The sequence below is a fragment of the Lepisma saccharinum genome, chromosome 24 (genome assembly GCF_977018435.1).
Source record: "Lepisma saccharinum chromosome 24, izLepSacc3.1, whole genome shotgun sequence".
NCBI lineage: Eukaryota > Metazoa > Arthropoda > Insecta > Zygentoma > Lepismatidae > Lepisma > Lepisma saccharinum.
The window spans coordinates 30,134,797-30,158,738 of NC_139252.1; positions in this window are offsets into that span (position 1 = coordinate 30,134,797).

Genomic DNA, 23,942 nt, shown 5'->3' on the forward strand with positions numbered 1-23,942 from the left:
ACGTACAAGTAGTGTTGCCCACGAGACGAGATTTTGGCCTGTCTCGTCTCGTGGAGTCTCGTGGAAATGCTGTCTCGTCTCGAAAATATTCGTTTGTCTTATGACACATGGCCAATCTCGTCTCGTCTCGAATTTTTAAAAGCCTGTCCCGTCTCGTCCCGTGGGCAACACTACGTACAAGCAAATATAACATTACGCTTAAACATAGTCAAAAACGGTATACACTAACGATTCATCTTAAATATTACATATAATCATTTTTTGTGCTTATTTTCTTCTATCACTCTCTCCGGGTTCGATACCTGGTAGTGGCACAAGTGGTTCGGATCCCACTTTAAACTGTAGGTCCAGTCCCGATTAGCCTTACTGTGCATAAAGTGGACTTAAAACATCAAATCAATCAATCAATTCTATCACTCTCTGCACCTGCTATTTAGTTTGGGAAGCCAAATGTTTAATTTTCATAATTTAATAGGTGCAATTTTAACACCTTGTTCTTCTAATGAAAGAAGACTGAATATAGCTGTTGAGGAATTATTCGTATTTCTGTACTGAAGGAATAGGCATCTCTGGAACATCACAGTAGAAATCGCTACAGGAAGGTAATCAAAAACAATCGAAAAGCAAGCTATACGTCGATGTGTCAAAATGTCACAGCTCGCATTCGTGTCCGAGTTCTCTAAACAAAACACAATCAAGTTTCGATCAAGAAATGTTAATTTGTGTGTGCACGTTCAGTTCATCGCTATTTAGATTTCTTCGACGTGAACATAAAAAGAAGTATGAATGTGGTTTTCTTTACAGTCCCATTAACTGAGTGATTTAAATTTACTTTTAGATGTTTTCCAGGCTGGTGATTTTATAAAGGTTCATTCCCACTAAACATGCAAATTATAACAGTTAATTTCAATTAACTATGTCCTTTGATTCCACCGATGTTAATAAGGTACTAAGAAATAACGTAAGCATTTCTTTAAGTTCACTCTGGCTACATTGATTACAATCACAGGCATTTAGTACACGACAACAAAAAATGTTTAACAAGAGGTTAGTTTTCACATCGAATATGTTCTGTATTGGAAAGGGAAGACTGTCATGGTTCAGTTGATTTAATAGTTATGAACTATAAAATCAGCTGCGAATGTTGTTTCTGACAAAGCAAAGACATCCCTGTCCAAGTTTATGACAAGACAACACTGCCACCTCGTGGAGAAACTAGGAACCGGAACAAAGCGCGCATAGGTTGGCAGCCATGCTGTGTGCACAACCCGCCTAAAACCTACGAGGTCAAGGACACGTAAGCCCTCTTCCGTCCAAAAGAAACACAGCCAATGGGAATTCATAAGTAGCGTTCTGTGCGGGGAGAAAAAAAAATCTGGCGATTTTCTTGAAGTAACAATAGGTTTTGCGTTGGGGAAGGCCAAAAGAACGACTGCTGCCAGGGTGGGATGGGCAGCCTTTTTTCTGCTACGTCATTCTTTTCAGATTCCTGCACTGAGGCCTAAGGTGAGCTCCACCCCACGGTCTACAAAATGAAGGCCAAGAAATATTTATGAACATAGGGCCTGTGACAAGAGTTCTTCACCCAGCATTTTCAGACTGAGAGGTGCAAGGGAAATATTTTGAGAAGTAAATTCTACGTTTCGCAATCGTGGGACTATATTTTGCATAACATTAAAAGTTAATTTTGCGAAGTAGCATTATGTACACTTTCTCGACATTGCTTCACAGAAATTTATCAGTAAATATAACAATCACGCGCGCGTTACATTCATAACTGGTCAATTTATTCCCAAGAACACAAAACTTCATTCTTAGTGAAGAAGGTACTAACAAATTGACTGATCACGGTGTGAACATACACATATTATGTGTAGGGTGGTATTTCAAACAAGGTGAGAGGATGTTGCCCTTCTGGTTGCTAATTTGTGGGCATTTGGGGGATTATTTATTAGTAGATCCTATCGCAGTGCTTCAAAATTGGTTACTGGATTTCAACCCTCGGTGCAAATATTTCACCGCACTGCAAAGAAACGTGTCGGAGGTGAAGCGTATGCATAATTTAAATGATTTTTATACTTTAAACTTTTCACTAATATCTAACGATGAAAGACCTGTGTGCTGGAATTCCTAATCTAGCCCATTATTTTAGTCCTACCTTAGAGGAGATTTCAAATTGATTTTTCAGGGTTCCTTACGAACATTTGGCCCGCCATTAAGTATACAATGTAAGCAATTGCACACTGTAGGGAAAAAAAAAACTTTGTGGAACCTGTCGACCACCTTTCCAGTGTTGGGAGGACCTTCCAATAAAATAATGTTAGATGAACTAGAAAAAAAGGACAATACTTTCAGACGCATCTTGCATTCAGCTAGAATTGTCCGAATATGTTCTAAAAGTCTTTTGCAGCTTCAACAGTAATATATACACTCAAAAAACTTGTTCTTTTAAAGATCATTTAGTATTTTCTGGAAAGTGTTCCGAAGTTTTCTATTAAAAGAAGAAATAGTGTGTTCCTCTGAGAACGGAACCCAGGACTTATCAATTGACGATAACTCATTAACGTGCATAAACTGCAAATGATGCACTTTTGAGTGTGTTAAAATACACATAGAAATGCACAGAACAACACTTTATCGTGTTGCAGTAAATATGCATCATTTGGGAAGATCAGACAAGATCATTTTAAAGATAACAAAATTTCACTTTTAATGCATCAATCGACACTGTCAAATGTGTAATTTAGTTATCTTTGAAACGATCTTGCCTGATCTTCCCAATTGATGCATTTTAGTGCATCACACGGAACACCAGCTCATAAAAGTGCCCCTTTATGCATTTCTGTGTATATTTTGATGCACCAAAAAGTGCATCATTTGCAGTTTATGCACGTTAATGTGTTATTGGAGTCAACATATATGTGTCAATTGACACGTTTTGCATTCTGCGTGTGGAAATCTTACATAATTTGCTTTCTATCAATTGCTTATTCCACCTTAAGGTATTGCCTTCGATACCCACTGCACAAACTCTTGTCCAGTTGCGATTAGTGGAAATGAAGTGTTACCTTGATCGAGTGAGTACCTTTCGCAGCAACAGACACTCCACAATTGCACGATCCGGTAAAACTTGAAAGGCGCCGCGGTGTGGGCGTGAATGCAAATGCGTTTCTGATGCTCCAACCTGCCGGCGTTAAATTACAAGTGGGGGCTAATCCTCCCATTAGGGGCCCCGAATCTCAAAATGAAATTGCGCCCCCCCTGGATGCGTCCCCTTGCCTAATGGAGGGATGGCTCTGGATGAGTCATTCCCAACAAATCGATCCCGCCAGAAACTCCTCTCCCTGACTCACACCAACCAATCAGGTTCTTCGATCTGGTGAAAGAATTTCTGATCGGGGTTGGCGTGCATAACGAAAAGGAAAGATAGGAAGGGGGGAAGAATGATGGAAGAACCAAGCAGAACCTTCAAAAACTGTGAAATATTGGCCCGATTATTTTTAAATGGGCAACATAATTTTGAAAAGTTGGGGATCAGTCTGGCTGGAGATGGTACACTAAGGTTCTTATCTTCAATATGCTTCCCCCCGCCCTTCTCCCCCTTTCTATGGCCTCCCCTCTCTGATTTACCTTCCAAAATAACTTTATATCAAAGCAGTGTGAAAGTCGCTCTCGTGCATTGATAACCCGCTGGTCCCTACAATCTATGAAAGCATACACACAGTCCCCAATTTGTTTCTGAAAATACAATACCACAGGGATTTCTTAGAGCGAGATCTACACCCTAGTACACTGATCAACTCGAAATTTTCACGAAACTTCATAGAAATGCTTTCTCGTAAACTTATCCTAATGAAATATGTCTGCCATATATCTCAGATATAAATATTACATGGGCTTTTGATATGATTGGCGTTCAGAGCGTCGTAAACATTCTATTTACCGAACCAATTCTAGTCTTATTTACCGTAAACTGTACAACTATTTTCCTTATAATGCACATGCTGGAGTTTTCGCAGTTGTCTTGACACATTTCTGTGCAGGAGTCATTTGACAACATTGGAATTGAGGTTCGTTTCAAGATTATACAATGAGCAAAATTTGTGAAACCTCATCTAATTCACTCCCTAAATGTTCAAATCGTGTTGTGTAATGCGATATGGTTTACAATAAGGAATGAAAATCACTTGTTCATACTATGCTACAAAATAAAACAAACTGGGAACTGCTTCTGGTCACTTTTGAACACACAGTGCATCAAAAGTGTAAAATAAAATTGTCCCAAAGTGTACCAGAAATGTTTCAAGTATGTTCGAAAGCGCTACGCACTTGCCTAAGCTGGCTGCAGTTTGAACCTGTTTGTGCAGACATTCAGGAACACAATGTGTTAACAAATCAGAGTAGATTCAGGAAAGTGTTCAACAAGCATATAGATGTACATGAACTCATAAAGATCGAGTTGATCAAGAAAACGAGCGGTATACGTGTCAACAGCATACTTTTATAACGGTTTGTAAAAACTACACGCACACAACATGTCAAAATGAAGCTAGCATCCGTGACAAGATAGTTATCATATCGAACTACGAAGGCAGTAGGTTCAAAATCTACGTAAGGTACCCGTTTACTCACTGAAAATGATCATGAAATGATCTGTTATCCCATCGTCGCGATCAACCTGGGGGCAGAAAGAGTCGTAAAATAAGCTAAATAAAAATGGAGGTAGGCACACAACCTTCAATGCTGTATTTAAAAATTGCACTGAAATTTCAGCTGCTGCAAAAATATACTCTTGAACTAAATTTACAGTTCAAGGATTGTGAATATCTGACATTAAAATCAGAACGATTCCCAAGGTAAGGTAGTTGAAAAGGTCAGAGCTATCAGCTTAAAAAGCCTGGCTTACAATGTCCTGCAATAGAGCCGTACAATGTAGTTCCCAAATTGAAAAGGACAAAAGTCAAAAATTGATATGTCTTCTCTTACTTTAGGTACCGAGACAATAATAAACTTTCCAGTTCTCTCTTTCCAAATTCAAAGTTCGATGTCGTGTTAGTCAGTTTTCTTTTCGGAAAGGAATATAGTTTCGCGAACATTCTGCGCGAGGAAGCTAACTTCTTCATAACTACACTCCCACTTCCTCGAATAGACCAACCAACTAAACGAATTCACAACGTGAAGAAACATCAAAACTTTCACAATCAAGGGGGGGTTCACCAAAGGAGGAAGTTGGCTTCAGGTTTTCGCAGACTTTGTTGAAATCCACTTCTCTGCTTCCACACCGCCAACAGTTTTCTGGACTCCTCTCGCTAAAAACGAGCCATTTCAAAGATCCAATTACAAACCGGCAATGACACGGGAAATTGTGGGTAATCCGTAACAGTTCTTCTACGATTTTCGGTCATTGTTATGCTGTGCGACGCAAAGCATGATGGGACCTTCTTTCTTTAAGCTAACTTAACTTGTTCTCTTCCCCTTGAACCTTGCACGAAAACAAAACGAGTAAGGAAGACAGTGTCATTTCTCTTTGAATAGAATTTCAACTGTGCATGTGTATTTTCTACTCTTTTCCACCATTTTGAAAGACAAAACAACAAATGTGTTAATGGCATGAGTTTTCTACTAATTCTGAGATAAAATAGCAATAAGAAAGGTTTGGTATTACGACATGGTCCATAGACTTTCAAATTTTTCAGGTAGAACACTTCTGTTACAATGTGCATGTGAAGTAGTCTGTGCAAATGGCTGAATTTTTATTCTTTCTGTACTTTTCCCAACTTTAACTTGTACAAATGGTTGTGCTTTAAATGCAAACAAAATGAACCAATGTACAACAGTCTTGCGTTAATTTCCCGCATATGAAATTCTTTGTAAGTTTATTGGCGTGTTCAAATCTCTCACGTTTTTGTGATCTGATTAGCCTATAAAGCTAAAGCAAAATTTGGCGTGGTGAAATGATTTCTAAGTTCTATGGGAGAACAAACTCATACATAGACATCCAATATTCTAGACTGTCACACTTTTAGTTGAATCTGCAAATCTTAATCATCTTGTTTGATGAGAGGGAACTTTTCATACATTAACACAAAACTCTACTCTTGCATTGAAATAATATTATTATAAGTCCATAATAAGGGATAATATTGAAGTGGTCACATGGAGTGGAGATTATGTACAGGGGCACGAATATAAACCTTATTTTTCAAGGTAAACAAGGAATCCAGTTATTGTAACCGAATTTTATATCTTCACTGCCTGTGTGCCACGACTTCAATTAGGTCTTTATACCATCTTTTCCACACTATGAATCAATTAGTGTTCTCTGTTACAACCAAATGTATACCATATCTCCGTAGTCATCTTGTCAGCAATCACTTACAAGTAAAAGCGCTTAAGATTTGCAGATTCAAGTACGAGTGCCTCATTGACAGTCTGGAATATTGGATGTCTGTGTATGTGTTTGTACTTATCATCCCATAGAACTTAGAAACCACTTTATTGCAAAAGCCACGCGAATTTTTTTTTAACTAAATTTGCTCACAATTTTTCCATAAAACTTTAAAATCTCTTAAATTTAAAAACTACAATCAGGCGAGGGAAATTTCCAAATTATCATTCTCTCCATTTCCGGTGTACTGAAAAGATTATTTCAGCTATCGGAGTTCTTATTTTAAAAAATACGCTTTGGTAGGTTAATAATTTTGCACATCGAGGTACTGTCAAAGAATAGTACACTTGAACTATTTTTGATTGGTATAGAAGAATTTACAATATGGTTGGTATAGTATTTTGTGTAGAGCATGATTAAAGTAATATCCAATTTTTTAAGCTTATCAAAACAGCTCATAATTTTGGGATTTTTCGTATAATTTCCCTTCCCTTATTACAGTACAATATGTGCTGTATGTGTTTTTCGAAGTCCCTTGAAAGAAAATGGAGTTTTAAGGTTACAACATAAACTGTTCGCAGGAATACGCCTTTTATTTTTTTAAAAAATATCGGCTTTCAAGGAGCAATAGAAAGCAAACAAATGCATTCAGTTTGACGTCATTTCTTGTCAACCAATGGTCTGTTTCCTGCCAGTGATTGTCCCGCCTGCATGCATGCATTTAACCTTATGGCCCTTGTGGTGTTCGGGGTATCGATTATGGCATATATTCATTACGTTTATCGCGGCAATACCTCGTAGAGAGAATAGCCTTCTTCCATTGACCATTCCTTCAACTCAAGCAGAACCAAATTGTCTTTCACAAGAGACGGAAGAATTTGACGATTTTATGTGAATCTCTTCCCCATTTCCCATCCCCAACTGTCTTCAGCACTCAATTTTACTTATACCAATCCTCATGACCCTTGCGCGAAGAAAAGAAATGAAGAAAATGCGTGCCAATACATATTTCACCGCGAGCTTGATATCGCGGAAATGTCTTCCAAAGCTTCATCTGTCGTTATCGTCTTTCCCTTTTGCGTCATCGCGGCCCACACGAGGAAAAATATTCGAGGCTATTCCAGCAAATAATACCTGGGTAAGGATGCCCCGATATTCGAAGGCCCTTCCTTCTCTCTTTTTATTGTACTGCTCTATCTGCCGGAGAGTAGATAGGGCTGGCAATTTTGGACGACCTCCTTCTGTAATCTGAACCTAGCGATTGGATACCTAGCCGTTACTCACCCTACATACAGTCTCTTTCTTTCACACACACGCTCACAATTGAAGTGGAAGAAACCGGAAGCTTTCTGCACAATCTCCACTTCTTCCGTTCAATGGATCATGCAGCTTTGCCAGACCCTTGTCCTTGAATGTGAATGTGACTTAGGGAATCCCTATGTGTAACCTAGATAAATTTAGGGATACTTGAAATTATTGAACACACACTCCAATCTCTTCAATATATTGTTGTATATTTGCCCTTTGATTTTTATTGTTGTTTGGGTTGTGTTATTCTTCGATCACAGGTTAATCTGTGATTATTATTTTTTCCCTACGCGATGTTTTTACGTGAGTTCTGTTTTTTACGAGAAACCTTGAAGCTTTCTGCACAATCTCCACTTCTTCCGTTCAATGGATCATGCAGCTTTGCCAGACCCTTGTCCTTGAATGTGAATGTGACTTAGGGAATCCCTATGTACAACCTACAGAAATTTAGCGGTACTTGAAATTATTGAACACGCGCTTAAATCTCTTCAATTTCTTGCTGCAAGGTACGTATTTGCCGGTTCATTTGTATTGCTGTTTGGGTAGTGTTATTTCTCGAACACACGTTAAACTGTGATTGCGCAGTGATTTTAGCTCTGAGTATTTTCACAGAATAGAAACAAGTTTAAAAATAGCCTTGGAGTAAGTTTCAGTGTCTTGCATTGGCAGAGTGGATTGATGATGAAGGAATGAAGTTCCAGCTTCAAAATTTTCTAAGAACTAAACCAATAGCCTACCTCCACAATCTTGAACGGACCGGACCAATCACAGTATCACCAATGATAATTTGAATGCCACCTGTGATTTCTCTGATATGATCTGCTGAATGAGAAAAAAGAAGGAACAGCAAATGGCAATTTTGTTACACAATTATGATTGTGATTTATGAATCAGACTGACTGACATGAGTCACAATACTGTGACATGCTCAACATCACTGCTTGTCTCTATAATAAAGTTAATTTTTTCTACTTATGAAAGGAGGAACCAGTCTAACGGAAGACTGATTGATTTGGTGTTTTAAGTCCACTTTATGCACAGTAAAGCTAATCGGGACAGTTTAAAGTGGGAGACACCAAATAGAAAAGATTTCTAAGTGTGTTTAAGTCCACGTTGTGCTCAAATAGGCTAATTGTTACTGGACCTACATAATAAAATGCCTCAAACTAGAATCGAACCTGGAACCCGTTGATTACAAACCGACGGCGTTACCCATTTCCCAATAGCGGGAAATGTATTATTGGCGACTGTTAGCTTTAGACGTTTCGGGTGGGGGGTTCCCTTAATCCGACCATGGTCTTATATGGCCCAGTCGTTTCACATAGGAGAATACTATTATGGAAAATAACAAAAGTTCAGTTACAAGACCCATCCTCGGACTGGGAAATTTTCCAGGTGGTGCGCAAGGCTTTCTATAAAGCGTCCCCGTCTTCAGGGAGAATCGGGCGTTTTGGGAAGGGAGGAGGGGGGAGGCACCGGGAGAGAGAATTCTCCCGGAACGAAGGCCCGGAACCGTTATTGTACCTTGCGGACCAGTGATAACAGAAACTGAAAATCCCCTCCCGGACCCCTCCCCCACCCCTTTTTCAGAATCCGGAAATGGCGCGACTATCTGCCTCCTCCTCCTCCGAGAAAAGCGCTCACTCGGGGGGGGGGGGAATACGCAAGATCGTTCATGAACCTACAGCCCCCGTTCTTTCCCCAGGAATCTTTCCGCTACACTTCCTATATACACACATGTGTGGGAGGTGGGGGGGCTGAGTTGGGCATGTTCGCTGTGCAACCGTGAACCATATTTCCCAGTGGGCTGTATTCCCTATTACGCACAACCGGCCTTATCTTTCTCTCTTTGCTCCTCCGAATCGGCCCTTCTCCGGGCCAACCTCGTTACCTTCGACCCTTTTCAGGGCCAAGGATGATTGGATTTTAGTCCCTAAGAGAAAATCTTCGGCACAGAAAAAAATTGAATACATTTTTCGCGCCTAGTCTCCGAGCAACACTAAAAACAAAGAATGGCTGCGACTACAACTGAGCACTATTTTCTCTCCCCCCCCCCTCCCCATCCCTGCTAGCACGAGTCCACTAATTCTTAACAGAGAGGAGGAGAAAGCGAGGCATTTTAAAGTAGCACCCCAACTCACGTAAAATGTATTGATTTACCACCCTCCGTGGCATAGTGGTTACAGTGTGGCTGCTTTGAGAGAAGTGCAGTCAGAAGAAAATTGCTGAAATTAATACAACTAACATCGTAGACTGAAAAACAACATGTATTGTCTCTTGATCTTTGTCTTTTCTTCAGAAAAGGAATATTAATTACAAGAAGTCTAGGGTGTGTTTTAATGATTCCATAACGGCAATTTTCTCCTAGACTGTATGTACACTAACCAGCAATAAAATTAGAAACACTTAGATCGTGAAATACTTGCTTCATTGCACGACGTAACGATGGCCGAAGTTAGACAACACACACATTACGCAAGGAAACAAGTATTACAGAATCTGGCTGTTCCAGTTTTTATTGTCGTGACTGTACATCGTCTTCTGATCTTCAGCTGTCCGTGCAAGAACAAATGAACCACGAACACCACATTGGATTCCACGATAAATGGAAGTGACGTCAGAGCGAGCACATGCCATGGTGCTTTTCTAATTCGTGGTTGACGTTCCTGTTAGGAACGATTCTAAATGAAACCATTCATGACAGATTATCGACCAATCATAGTACATGCTACTGAACTAAGATATCGCAAAAATCATTGAGGTAGAGTATGATATTTATTTCTATTTTGTGCTGAAGAGAAAGGGACGCAGAAAGTGTACACACGTGGTTGTGGCTTGCGAGAAAGTAAAGGTGGTGGAACATTCTTGTCTATGTTTATTTAATCGGAATTTCCAGTAAGAACGTTGATAAACGACTATCAATACGATTAGGTAACGAACTCTCTGTTTCAATGACAGTGCCAACTGAATAGTGTGCGGACTTTGTTTAAAGTACACTGCTGTCCACATAAGGTGGCACATAATATAAAGTTGGGTAGTTGAAGTTTGTGACACTTTATCTGAACAGGAGTGTCATAAAGCGATACGTTCTGTGTTTGTAAAATTGCAATTGTGTTATTTCTTAACGAGATTCATTGTGATCGTGTACTGCGTGGCTACTTAGCTATTATGTCCAATTTTCGCGGATTCGCATCCTCGAAACGAGGTTTTAAACACGGCTATAACGAAAAGTTGCTTTTCTTCATGAAATCTGTGAAACTGCGTGCGGTGACACGTTGTATTTATTATATTTCAAGACACGAGATAAGAGCGCCGACCTCCATGTGGAATGTATAGCACAGCGTGCTACGTCAACAGAAGTCTGGGGTTGGAATCCCGGACTGGACATGGCAGTTCTTTGTGAGTGTCCCTTCACTAATTTCATCACTCGTTCTCATATTCGCGATTAGCGAAAATTGGCAGAAATGCGAAATAAAATAAACAAAGTCAGTCAATCAATCAATCAATCGAGACGAGATCGAAACACTTCATGGATTTTTCATAATTGTGCTATCAAATTTTCAAAATACCATTTCTAATAATGCATATATCCGTGCAAATTGACGCAGCAAGATGCATTTTCGAATTTCGCGTGAGGAAACTGGTTCCGTGAACTGTTGCAGAGAGAATCGAACAATAGAACCAGGAGAGGAAGATAAGAGAAAAATCTTAAAGAGGAAAGGGGGGTGCGAAGATGCCGCCAGGGGAAGGGGGAACACGAAGTTCTGGAACAGTCGAAGGCCGAAATTTAATAATTTCAGCCGTTTCCGTGCGCCAGCTGTTCCTAGTCGGGATCGAGCAATCTTTCCCTACGTGGAGAATTCAAATCCCTTCCCTACTCCCGATCTTCAATTGTTCTTAGATGCGTTAATTAGCTTCCATTTGTCTTCCAAAGCACGTGGGAGGGGGATTATTTTTTGGAAGCACAATTAGGGAAGGCTTAATTATACCTTGCGGTTTCCGCCAAGGTACGAGACAAGATGGAGTTGGAAATTTCGCGTTTAGAGAAAAGAAAGTATACCTGACTGGCAACCCTGATTGTTTCGTCCATTGCAGAAATCTACAAATGTTGTTCCGTAAATTAAGTTTGTGGCTTGTCAGCATTAGAAAGTAAACCCCTTGCACACTTAAAAGGGGTAGCAAGGGATTGGATAACTACGACTAAGGGGTGACTTGAAGATTTCGTTGTGTCATTGTTTACTTTGAAACACCATTATTAACATTCGTAACGTCAGGACGCTATATGCACATCAACATTGCGTTTCTTCTCTAAGAATTACTGAAAGAAGTTCACATTTTTGTTACTTTGCTCGGTTTCAACAACTAGGGTTTGTCAGTATCGCATGCGCAAGCAGATAAAGTCACAGAAATAGCAAGCAAGATGTGTCGTGCACGCCTAAAAAGCGATGGGCGTCACTAGCGCCGCCAAGCGGATGTACTGATTCGAGAGAAATTTCCCCCTGGGTAGGGAATTCTGTAGCGAATTTGAAGTTAAGGGACATAAATGGAAATCTCAAAGTCGGTGAAAATGTACGTAAAACAAAACCAGCACAAAAAATTACCTTGACAGAGGATACTATTGTATGTAAAATTAAAGCACATAGTTAACATTTGCTACAATTGATCTCTCTATTTTAATCCCAAGTGTACTTTATCTTTTCAATCCACCTTAATAAATAATATGGACACGGAGTACTCGAAATGCATCAAATGAAGGGTTGACACAGTTAAACGCGTAGTTTTGGTACCTTTGAAATGATAGCGAAATAGCGGCTAATAAAATTAATCTTTTATGCACTTCCGTGTGTACTTTGCTGCACTTTTACACTTCATGTACACATATTTGTTCGATTGATTGATTTATCGAATTGGTGTTTAAGTCCGCTTTATGCACAGTAAGGCTAATCGGTACTGTATCTGCAGTTTAAGGTGGGGTCCGAACCAGTATGTGCCTCCAACGGATATCGAACCTGGGACCCCTTGGTTACAAGGCGACGACACTGCGCCATTGGGAAGGCCCCTTAAAACATATTTGTGTCAACTGACTTAGACATATTTTGGGTTCTGTGTGTAGTAACTCGCAGTACATTGAGGGATTTTTGTTTAAGAAAGGGAAATTTTTCGCTGTGGGAAGGATTAAACACGATTACCATCACTAAGGGATGTTAGCTGAAAGTCTTCCCCCTGCCTGCATGCATTCTAATAATTTCGGTTACCCTGAAGGCTCTAAGTTTAGGAATATTTCTATTGCGAAAGTAGTCTATGCTACGGGCTCATAGATACACTACAGACTCACTACAATTTACATAGTTGAATTCTTGTTATTTTACCTCGTTAGGTCAATTGTGATGTCAACAGTGCTACGACAGCAATTCCACACGTGTCTGTGATGTCGTTGTCATGAACACAGCTCGATCCTTGCTGCACTTCTACAGCTCATGCAGCAACATGCATTCAAAGAATGACAATGCTTGTCCTGTACTCAGTAGAATCATAAACGAGGTATTTTACCTCCATTAATCGAGACAAAGGCTCTTTTATCAACTCCAGCAGTCGACACTTTCTCTTACACCTTGCTTTGTCCTTTGCCATTACCATAAAAAATAAGAGATATTGCTGTATGGAGAGAGAGAGAGAAAGAACTATATTTCTTTCCACCATTATACCGACTCGCTACGAGCAATTACACCTCTGTGGCAGAAATGGCAATTTCTGTTAATACAGATGTAACGGAAGGACAATCAAGCTTTATCTGTATGGACGTCGACATTTGTAACGCACATACAATTCGGTACCCGGGAACAAACACGGAAAACGCAGCTTTATACCGCTGGGATCGTACCGCTGCCATTTTGAAATGACGCTTCGCTTTTGTTCCACCGCGAAACGAGCACCCACAATGCAGCAGAGCTCGTAATCACACAAATAGGCTTATTCCCTGTCAAAAACAAAAGAAGTTTCGAGTCACCCTCGCCCCACTGCGATTTAGCACTGCTGCCAACTCCTGTCTGTGAATTCGCTCGATTTAAAATATCCCCCTCCTGGTTTAATGGAATCGTTGATGTAATTTCTTCCTCTTCTTCTTTTGTTTCTTTTAGTAGCATGTGCAATTCTGATAGATAATACCACGCGCTTTAAGGTTATTTATGGGACTACACGAATACGGAAAAAAGAATGTCTAGCCATTCTTTTCTAATTCGTGGTACAAGCAAACAAATCATGGTTTTCGATTGTAACCCAACTTTACTGAAATAATGAAATTAGTATTAACGTAGAAGTAGAAAATGTTAACGTGAGTAAAGAAATATGAGCAGAAAATTAAGTATAGTGCGATATATTTAGATAAAAAGGTGAAGCTAAAGTTTATTGTGCGGAAACTATTGGCAACATTTGCAATGAATTTATTTTCATAGTATTTTAAAGTCATAAATACTATTATTTATCAAAATTATATTGTAAATTACCTAATTGTATTTTTATTCTGTGTCGCTTCTCTTCCACTTTTGACTAATCGCGACGATGAGAATGAATAATAAAGTGAAACAACCCGAGACCCCTGGCGTCGTAGCGCGGTGTGCCACAGACGTCAGCACGTTTCGTCATTAAGAACCTATGTACTGAGTTACACGAAATTAGAATACATGGGTTCTATTTCTGTTGTTAAAGAACACACGGTCCTCCATTACACGTCATTCCTCTTCAACCAACGACAATTCACTGCCTTGATTGACTCACCTGTGTATAGCCGCCTTGAATGCAGATACCATTTATTTTTACCAATTCATGTGTTTGTAACGTATATTTTTGTTTGATTTTTTTTAGTTTCTATCTTTTAAATTTTCTCATCGCTGTGCAAAAGCTCACATTATTGGTCTTAGCGTTTCAACCAGTTACATAATTACCAACCTTATCTTGAATTCGCCTTTCCTTATCATTGTACGCAAATGGAAAACGATCTAATGAGCATTTCTGACTTACACTATCAACGATTCTTTAATCCTAATCTTATCTCTCGATTGGCTGCCTTGCTACTTTCATCTGCTCTCCACAGAGAAAAACAACACGCAGATGGGAAACCTACATTTATTTCTCTGCAGTCACGATACAAAGTTCGACGCTAGCGCCGCCGCATTAGGCTAAACCTTGAATACGAAACTAAGAGGAATTTTACAACCCTGCTCCTTTCCCCCCTTTTCGCTTAATGTCTGGAGGTCCTTACAGCATCTAGTTTCGTCGGATGATCTTTACATATGGAACAGTTTTCGCTCGGCTTCAGGGTAGAACGAAACGCGAAGCTGGTTGTATAAATTTCAGGGGGAAATTCTAGATAAGAACGGGCCAAATGCGAAGGAATGTAATGTGTTAGTATGTAAAACCATGAGAAAAAGTTAGAGGGGGTCTGTGTGAAGTAAGTCTATGGATATGCTTTCCAAGAGAAAGTAGTTGAGGGGGGGGGGGGGGGAGCAGGAGATTTCTGTGAAAACGAGGAGAAAGCGGACCTTTTTTTTTTCTTTTTAGACTTTTAGTAGAAGGCGGATATAAACGCCGTGTTACCAATTGAGGATCATCTATGTTTTTACTAAAGCAGTGTTGCCATACATGAACGCAAGAATATCATGTTTAGGGTATTCAAATCTGAAAATATGTTTATGAAATAAATACATACCAGCTTAATATTGCACAACACATAAAATATAGTCAGGATAAGCAGATTAATCACAAATATCGGTTCAATGTATTATATATTGTTACCTATTAGTTGATAACAACCAATGTAAAAGCTTTTGAAAATTCAAAATTCCATAAAATACCAGTTTGAAATTGTTCGTTCATCTACCTCATGATGTTTATCATCGCCATTATCTAAAAGTGACAGGAAAGCAACGTAAAAAAATACAAACAAACATTTATGTTATTTCAGAAGGAACACACATTTAAAAATCAATTTATATATTTGCGATGGGTTACACAAATAGTACGAAAGTGTCTTACACTTATAGATAATATTAAGAGCTATTTTGAACTGGAAACCTAGATCTAGAATATTTTATCATTTAAGATATGTGATCATGTAATATGAAATCGTCTTGCAGTATTGTTCTGTGAAAAAGGATTGTAAAAGCTGAAAGACTGAGATTTTGATCTGTGCCTTACCAAAATTCCAAAAAGAGTACAGAAGCCCACCTGCATTTACCCATCTTGGCGATAGATATTTGAAATTATATTCTCCATCAAATACCAGTTTTGCAATTATCAATCCTTGTAACTAATTTCTGCTTTAATATTATAGATATTAAGTCAACAGTCAAAATTGATGTTAATTGACTATTTGGATCTATTTATATGTTATATTTTGACTTATTTCCTTGAGAATTATGTTGATTACGTGTTAGCATAGGTTTAGTAAGAAACTGAATGTGATACGATAAATGTCACCTTCACATACAGGAGTACTTTTCGCCATAATGAGCAACTTAATGTTTACTTAATTATTGCTACTGAATTACAAAATGCAATAGCCTGTGAATCTTCACACATCATTTATGCTCTTGAACTGGAGCCATGGTACCTACAATTGTTCTATTGTTAATGTAATCCCTGTTCAATTCAGCATCCCCACTCGGAATCACGAACTGGATATTCAAAATGGAGGAAAGAAGCTATAAGGTGGTCTTTTATTGGTAATTTCTGTGAATACTGCTACTAAAGATCTTTCTTTTACTGCTACCTCGAAGCTTAAAGTCTGTTTCATGTTTCTGCGAAAAGAATAGCTGGTCCTCATGCGCAAGATATTAAAAATACATTGCATTATATGTGAGATGATAAAGTGTTCAAGTAAGTACCCAGAAAGGTATATATCACCTTATGCGCCGAAGTAAGCGTTACTCCTTTAAAAAACAAACAAAAGAATGTTCAAAAAATAATGAGCCATCGCAATTAGAAAGTAAATCGTTGCATTACATTAGTTATTTGTGCTCAGAGATTCTTGTCTTTCATTTATGAAAATTATTCTACATTGAGGGACGATTTATTTACGACGAGGGAAATTTTCATGCTGAGGGGAATTTTTCATGTTGAAGGAAATTTTTCATCTTGAGGAATTTTTTCATGTTGAGGGAAATTTTTCATGTTGAGGGAAATTTTTCATGTGGGAAATTTTTCATCTTGAGGGAAATTTTTCATGTTGAAGGGAAATTTCAGTTAGCCCAGGTGAAATTTTAATTTCTGCCCAGTTGTGGAGTTCGGGAATACACAAAGTAGGGAATTGAACCGGGGACCTCTTGATTACGAGGCAAAGAGTTAGCTAATAGGCTATCGTGGAGAACTAACTAGTCTAATTATTTATAATGAGGACAAGTAAAAACTTACCTCAGTTTATTGCGTTAGCTGCATTGGCTGTTGGTCAGTTCTTCATTCAAAATGGAAGCTCTTCACTGACCTGTAAAAAGAAAAAAAACGTATGAGCACAAAAGGTACACGTAGGAGGCATTCTCCAAAATTAATATTTACATTGGTGTATCAAGCATATCAGTAATTTTTCACTGCAACAAAATCTAACCTTCTTTAACGATCAGTGTTCAATTTTCCATGTGGTTCCTTAAAAGTTGACTTTTCTGTCTTTCGTTTCTAGCTTTCTCTGCCTTTCTATGGCTTTGTAAGTCTCTGTGTCTTAGTTTCTATCTTGTCTGACTGTCTTGACTCTTTGATTCTCTTCGTTTCTGGCTTTCTGAGTGTTCGTTTCCCTTTCTCTGTTTCTGCATTTTTGTTTCTCGTTGCCTCTGGTTTTCGATATCCTTGTTTATCTCAGTCACTCATTCTGTTTCTTCGTTTCCTGCCTCTTGCTTTCTATGTCTTTCTTTACCTCCCTCTCCCGAGTTTCTTTCCCCATGTCTCTGCTTTGGCCCTCTCTGTCTCGGGCTTTATGAGTCTGTGTCTCTCTCTCTTTCTCTGTGTGTTTTTTGCGTTTATATTTCTCGTTGTCTCTGACTTTCTGTATCTTTATTTATCCCTGTCTCTGACTTTGTGTCTTTGTTTATCCCTGTCTCAGACTTTGTGACTTGGTTCCTCTGTATCTGGTTTTCTGGGTCTTTGTTTTATTTTTCTTTCTGTGACTTTCTCTCTCTCTGCCTCTATCTTTTGGTTTCTTTCTGTCTCCTGCTTTGACCTTCTACGCTTTCCCTCTGCCTTCCTCAAACCTCTCTTGTTCTCTTTCTTTACCTATTTCACAGACTTTCTGTATCTTCCCCCACGTCTCTCATTGCCTTTTCCAATTTGCTTTCTAAGTCTCTCTCTTTGCTGAACCCATAGATTCCCTTTTGTTCTGCTCTTAACCCTCGTCTATATTATATTACCCTTGACAATTTCGGTCAAGTACTGGATGTATCGTGTTTTTTTAATTACATTTTCCTGAGACTAGGAGGAGGAAAAAAAGGGGGAATTATCTGGCAACTCTGATTTGTAACAAGCATCTTATCGGAAGTGAGGAGGCGTTTGGGCGCTGAAGCAACTTGATATTAGGGAGAGGAGGGGGCGTTTCCAGAGATCAGGCGCTCGAGTCGTTTAATTAGACAATCCCTAAGAAGTATGGGAGGAGAGGGGGGCATGTAGGATCTAGAGAACCTCATTGTTACAAAACCGGAGAAAGGGAAGGGCGGATTTTCAACTTCAGAATTTCAAGGGGGGGAGTAGAAGCCATTCGCCACATCCCTTGCATCTCAAGTGAGGGCTTCTTAACGTTAGTAACTTCTGCAACATTTGCCGGTGACGGGTTTTAAAGTTCAACATGGCGCGAGGAGTTTCTCTGCCCTTTTCCTTTCCGCTGGGTAAAGTCTTTGGCGAGGCGTCCTACGTGGAGATTATTGGTTCCTGTTTGCACCAAATTAAAACAAGTCCTGGAGTAAGGATGCTTCCCTGGGCATGGGAACGCCCGTGTAATGAGACCCACTTAAGTGGGTAAGTGTCTACGCAGCGCTTCGGGGGGGGGGGGGGGGGGTTAGAGGGGGGAATTGGTTCGAGAATGTACGCGAAGTAGCAGCGTTTAGCTTCTCAAGGTGCGTGCAATTTCACGGCAGTGTAGGGGCGTGCTGGAGCCTCTGATAGGGCTACAGCCCCCAGCAAATAAATTAATGCACTATATTGTTCGTTTTAGGCGGGACATTAAATGATATTATGGAGATTTCTTTAGAAAATTCAATTCCAAACAAAAAAAAAATCACATTCGTTAGGACTACTGGTATTTAAGTCTCCTCCAAGACCATGCACATTTTTTTTAAATCGTTTTATTTTTTTTTAAATAACAAAAACAAATTAATTTGCCGTGGGATTTCTTCAGACATACTAAACAGATATGTACCTAATGTTTATACATAATTAAAGTAAATTGCTGTTTTAAGTCCACTTTATGCACATATAAGTTAATCGGGACTGGGCATACACAGTTTAAAGTGACCTCCGATCCACTGTCCAATATGCCTGCACCGGGTATCACTACGCCACCAAGGAGACCCTTTTTTAATCATAAGTGATCATAAGCTTTGTTTACAGCAATTATAAAAGTGTATACATTAACAGCAATTGTGAGCCTGTGATACCATAGTTGCATACATATTCAGGATAAAATCCCTTTCTTTTTCGAGGGGATTTGGAAGGGAACAGCGAAGAAAAGTTTTTCGTCACAAAATATTTGATCAAATTTACCAAATGTGAATGCGAATGGTTTCCAAAAAAAAGTCGAACCCCTATCGTGTTATGTTAATTCATAGAAACCAGTTTTTCTATGAAGAAAAGTTGCTTGCTTCAATAATCTCTACACATAGATGTACAATTCAGTTATATTAAAGCACATAATATGAACGTGGGAAATGAACGAGTGAACATACGAGGGTGGTTTGAAAAGTTCTCGGAATCACCACCAGATGTCAGTGCTAGGACAACGAGGTTCCCGCATAGTAATAGGCCATTCTTTATTAATAAACACGTGGCGCGTCAGTGTTCTGGGTAGAGATCTGTGGTGCGGACGTCACTTTGTAGTTGTTCCCGTGCAGTGCTTTGTGAAGATGGAAAAATTCGAGATTCGAGCGGTGATTAAGTACTTCGTAAAGAAAGGTATGAAAGCAAAGGAAATTCATGCCGATTTTCTGAACACACTGGGGGACTCTGCTCCTTCATATTCAACTGTTGCAAAGTGGACAAACAAGTTTAAATTTGGTCGGGACAGCTTAGAAGATGATCCACGTAGTGGTCGCCCAAAATGTGCTACTACCCCAGAAATTATTGAAAAAGTGCATAAATTGGTCATGGAGGATCGCCGACTGAAAGTGCGTGAAATTGCTGAAGCTATAGGAATGTCATCCGAACGGGCGTATCACATTTTAACAGTTGAATTGGATATGAGAAAATTATCTGCAAGATGGGTGCCGCGACTTTTAACACAGGACCATAAACGCATCAGAGTGGACATTTCCGAACAATGTTTGACTCGTTTTAAGAGAAACCAAACAGATTTTTTGCGCCGGTTTGTGACGACAGATGAAACGTGGGTCCACTACTATACCCCAGAGACAAAACAACAGTCAAAGCAGTGGAAACATGTTGATTCACCACCACCAAAGAAAGCAAAGGCAATACGGTCGGCCGAAAAGGAAATGGCGTCAGTGTTTTGGGATGCGAAAGGGATTCTGTTGATCGATTATCTTCCCACTGGTCAAACAATTACGGGACAATACTACGCTAATCTCCTCGACCAACTAAAGCATAAGATACGGGAAAAGAGGCCAGGTTTGGCAAGAAAGAAAATCATCTTGCATCACACAAGTGTCGTTGCCATGGCAAAAATTCATGAACTTGGTTACGAATTGTTGCCACATCCGCCTTATTCGCCTGATTTGGCTCCTTCAGACTTCCATCTTTTCCCCAAACTCAAAAGTTTCCTCGGTGGACGGAGATTCTCTTCAAAGGAAGAACTAATAGCCGAAGTTGACACGTATTTCACAGGCCTGGAGGAATCTAATTTTCGAGATGGGATCAAGGCATTGGAACATCGCTGGACCAAGTGCATTAGTGTACAGGGAGACTACATTGAAAAATAAAAAAAAATCACTGTTGTAAGTCGTTTCTTTCTATTCGATTCCGATAACTTTTCAAACCACCTTCGTATATGCTAAGAAAGCCAGAGATTTACAACACATAAGTTCCAACAGATTATGGTACACACATTTATTACCTCGAGTGAAAAACAAACTCATGAATCATTGGAATGACTGGTGCAAGGAACAATTTATGGTAGTCGGTAATACATATAAATGGACAGCAGATTTCACAAATAAAAATCCATGGTTTTATTCATATTAACTTCCACGGCAAGCATCAACAGATTAAGAACACGACACGTACGGACACCAACACACTTATCAAGAATTCATATTGTAACTCAACAAAATTGCAAATGTGGTAATGAAAACCCGATGCAGAACAACATTCATTCTTAGAATGTCCAATTTTCTTACAACAACGAATTATACTCTACAAAGGATTACAACGATTGAAAATTCCATTCATTCCCTGTGTCACCCTCTTTCCTTCTAACAGAATTATCTACTCCACTTGTCTGGCTCCTATACGGATATGCACGAAAATGTAGACTTGAAATGTAAAAAGAAAGTAATCTCAAAGAAACAGTGCAAAGATAAAAGTGATTTACTTATATAAGTGATTTCAATCTGTGGCAATCTAATCTACCGATCCCGGAAGAACTACAATGACAGAAACGCTGACCAAAGTCAACAGGATATAAACGTTGATAGGGTCATATAAAAGAAGAAGAAGAATCTCTACACACAGAACCAAAAATGTGTCAGTAGATGCAAATATATTGGCTCCAGTCAGTGGCGTATCAAAAGGTCGTTGGTTAGTGTTATAACACTCCCCCCATCACAACTTTTGGCTCAGCATCTACTTTAAATGCTGGAAAATATGGGGGGGGGGTGGGAATAGAGTGCAGACTACTAAAAAATTAGACAAACCCCCAACCCATTTCGAATATCCTGGGCAAGCCAGTGCATGAACCGCTACTGAAGCGCTTCCGGTTAATCAAAAGTACGGCAATCAGCTCTTGTTTCGTTTGATGCACTTCTATATACACTATAATTACACTTAAAATGCACAAACAGAGGAAATCAAACAGCCTCATTTCAAAGCCGTGACAATTGATGCGCCGAAAGCATATTTCCAGTCGTGTGCAGAAGTTTATGTGCGGTGTCACTTTGTAGGCATTGCGAAACTTGAGACCGATACAACAGCGCAACGGATGTTCATAAAATTGGGACGATACAGAGACTCATATCAAGTATCTTCGTATCTTCTCAACGTGTGCTGTGGGTTTTCTTTTGCCCTTTTTTTCTTCCTTCCTTGACCTTGTACAATTTCGTTAAAGTATTGGGTGTATCATGTATTTTCTTAATTATATGGTGTTTTCTCCTAGCTTCGAGAGGGGGATAAAAAGATAGAGTATCTGGCAACTCTTGACAAGCATCGTATCGATAGTCGAAAGGCGTGTCAAATATAATATAGCCATTCCATAATAGAACACACAAAGTTCTCTTTTTGCACATGTGACTGGAAGCGAACATAATGTGAGCATTTTTACAACGTGGCAACTCCCGTCCCCATATTTTCGCACAAATACAAACCACTGAAAATTCATTCTTACGGGAAGAGTACCACTGTGGACCTTGAAAAGAAAGCAAGAAACGAATAAACCAGGCTCAGAATCTCCTTTGTTACTCATAAAAAACAAAACAAGAAAAACAAACATGCAGTAAAATAAGACACGGAGAAGCCCACTTCTTATTGGAGAGCCATATCGTAAACTTCTTTTCCCCCAAAACGCTGTGTTAACCCCAACAGTCCCGTGTTTTCCCGAAGTTGTTTAGTGACTTTTTTCAGCCATGTTTCACAACACTAGGAAAATCGACTACGGTTTCAGTCCCCTTGGGGCAACATTGTACGCCATATCTACACGTTAGGCTCGATGTAGCTCCAAAGCGACAGTTCTCTTTGACTGCCAATGAGACAGACAGTCCCTCCCCCCTTAAAATAGGGGTGACCAGGCTTAAATCAGTGGCTTAAGTGGGGAGGGGGGGCGCTTTGCCCTCTCCTGCATGCGATCGAAGCTTCTTTTGGTGGAAGAGGGGGAATATCTCTCACGCCCTTTAGCAAAGTGATTTATTGCTGAACAAGGCCTGTCTGATCTGATACGAATAACATGCATTGACAAATCTGTACCGTTAGTACAGAGGACTCTGCATCATGTATGCATAGAGATAGTGTTGCCAGATACTGTAGAAATAAATGCGGGACGGCGAATCTCAAAAACACTTTACCTTACTCTCTCATTAACTTTAGAACAAATTTCTGCTTTTTCCCCCTTTCTTATTTTACATGACGGGTAAAGTTATTGAAATACAACTACATTAAAACCTCGTTAATCCGGACTAATGGGGGGATAAGTTGACCGGTTTAACGAAAGTCCGGATTAACTGAAATAACCTAAAAGAACAGTAGAAAGTGCATTAAAACTCCATTTATAGCAACAATAAACTTTTATTATGGTGTATTTAAAGGGCATAGTCCTGAATACACTATACAGTACAGTAAAATGTAAATCAATACTGTACATACAATGTAGTACGCACATACGCAATACCCATATTATGATGATGTGCCTGACGGACGTGGCTCTGCAAACTCTCTTGCGATTGTTGACTTCTAGCCACATTTAAAACATTCCATTCTGCTTTTTTTTTGCCTGTCCGGATTGCGTATTTCACATGTCCACATTGAAATAGAGATTGGGGGCGTGGTTTGTGTATGAATGCTTTTGGCTAGCAGACTGCCTCAATGATATATCAATGATATAGGATAGGACACTGGTATTTATTTCATTGACTTGTGCGAACACTTTCTGTAAACCACAGACTACAAGCAGAACCATCTAGTGGGAAAAATAGAACGCAATCGGATAGTAATAATACTCGAAAAGGGAATATACTTTCTTATTGGAAATAAAAGAAGCAATAATTTTTAAAATGTTGCGTTGGATGAAAATTCTTATACAATTATTTAATATATTGGGTCATTTTCCGCTTTTCGTCACATGCAAACAAGGAGCATTTTTAATTCTTACTTTAAAAATCTGTCAAAACCTTGA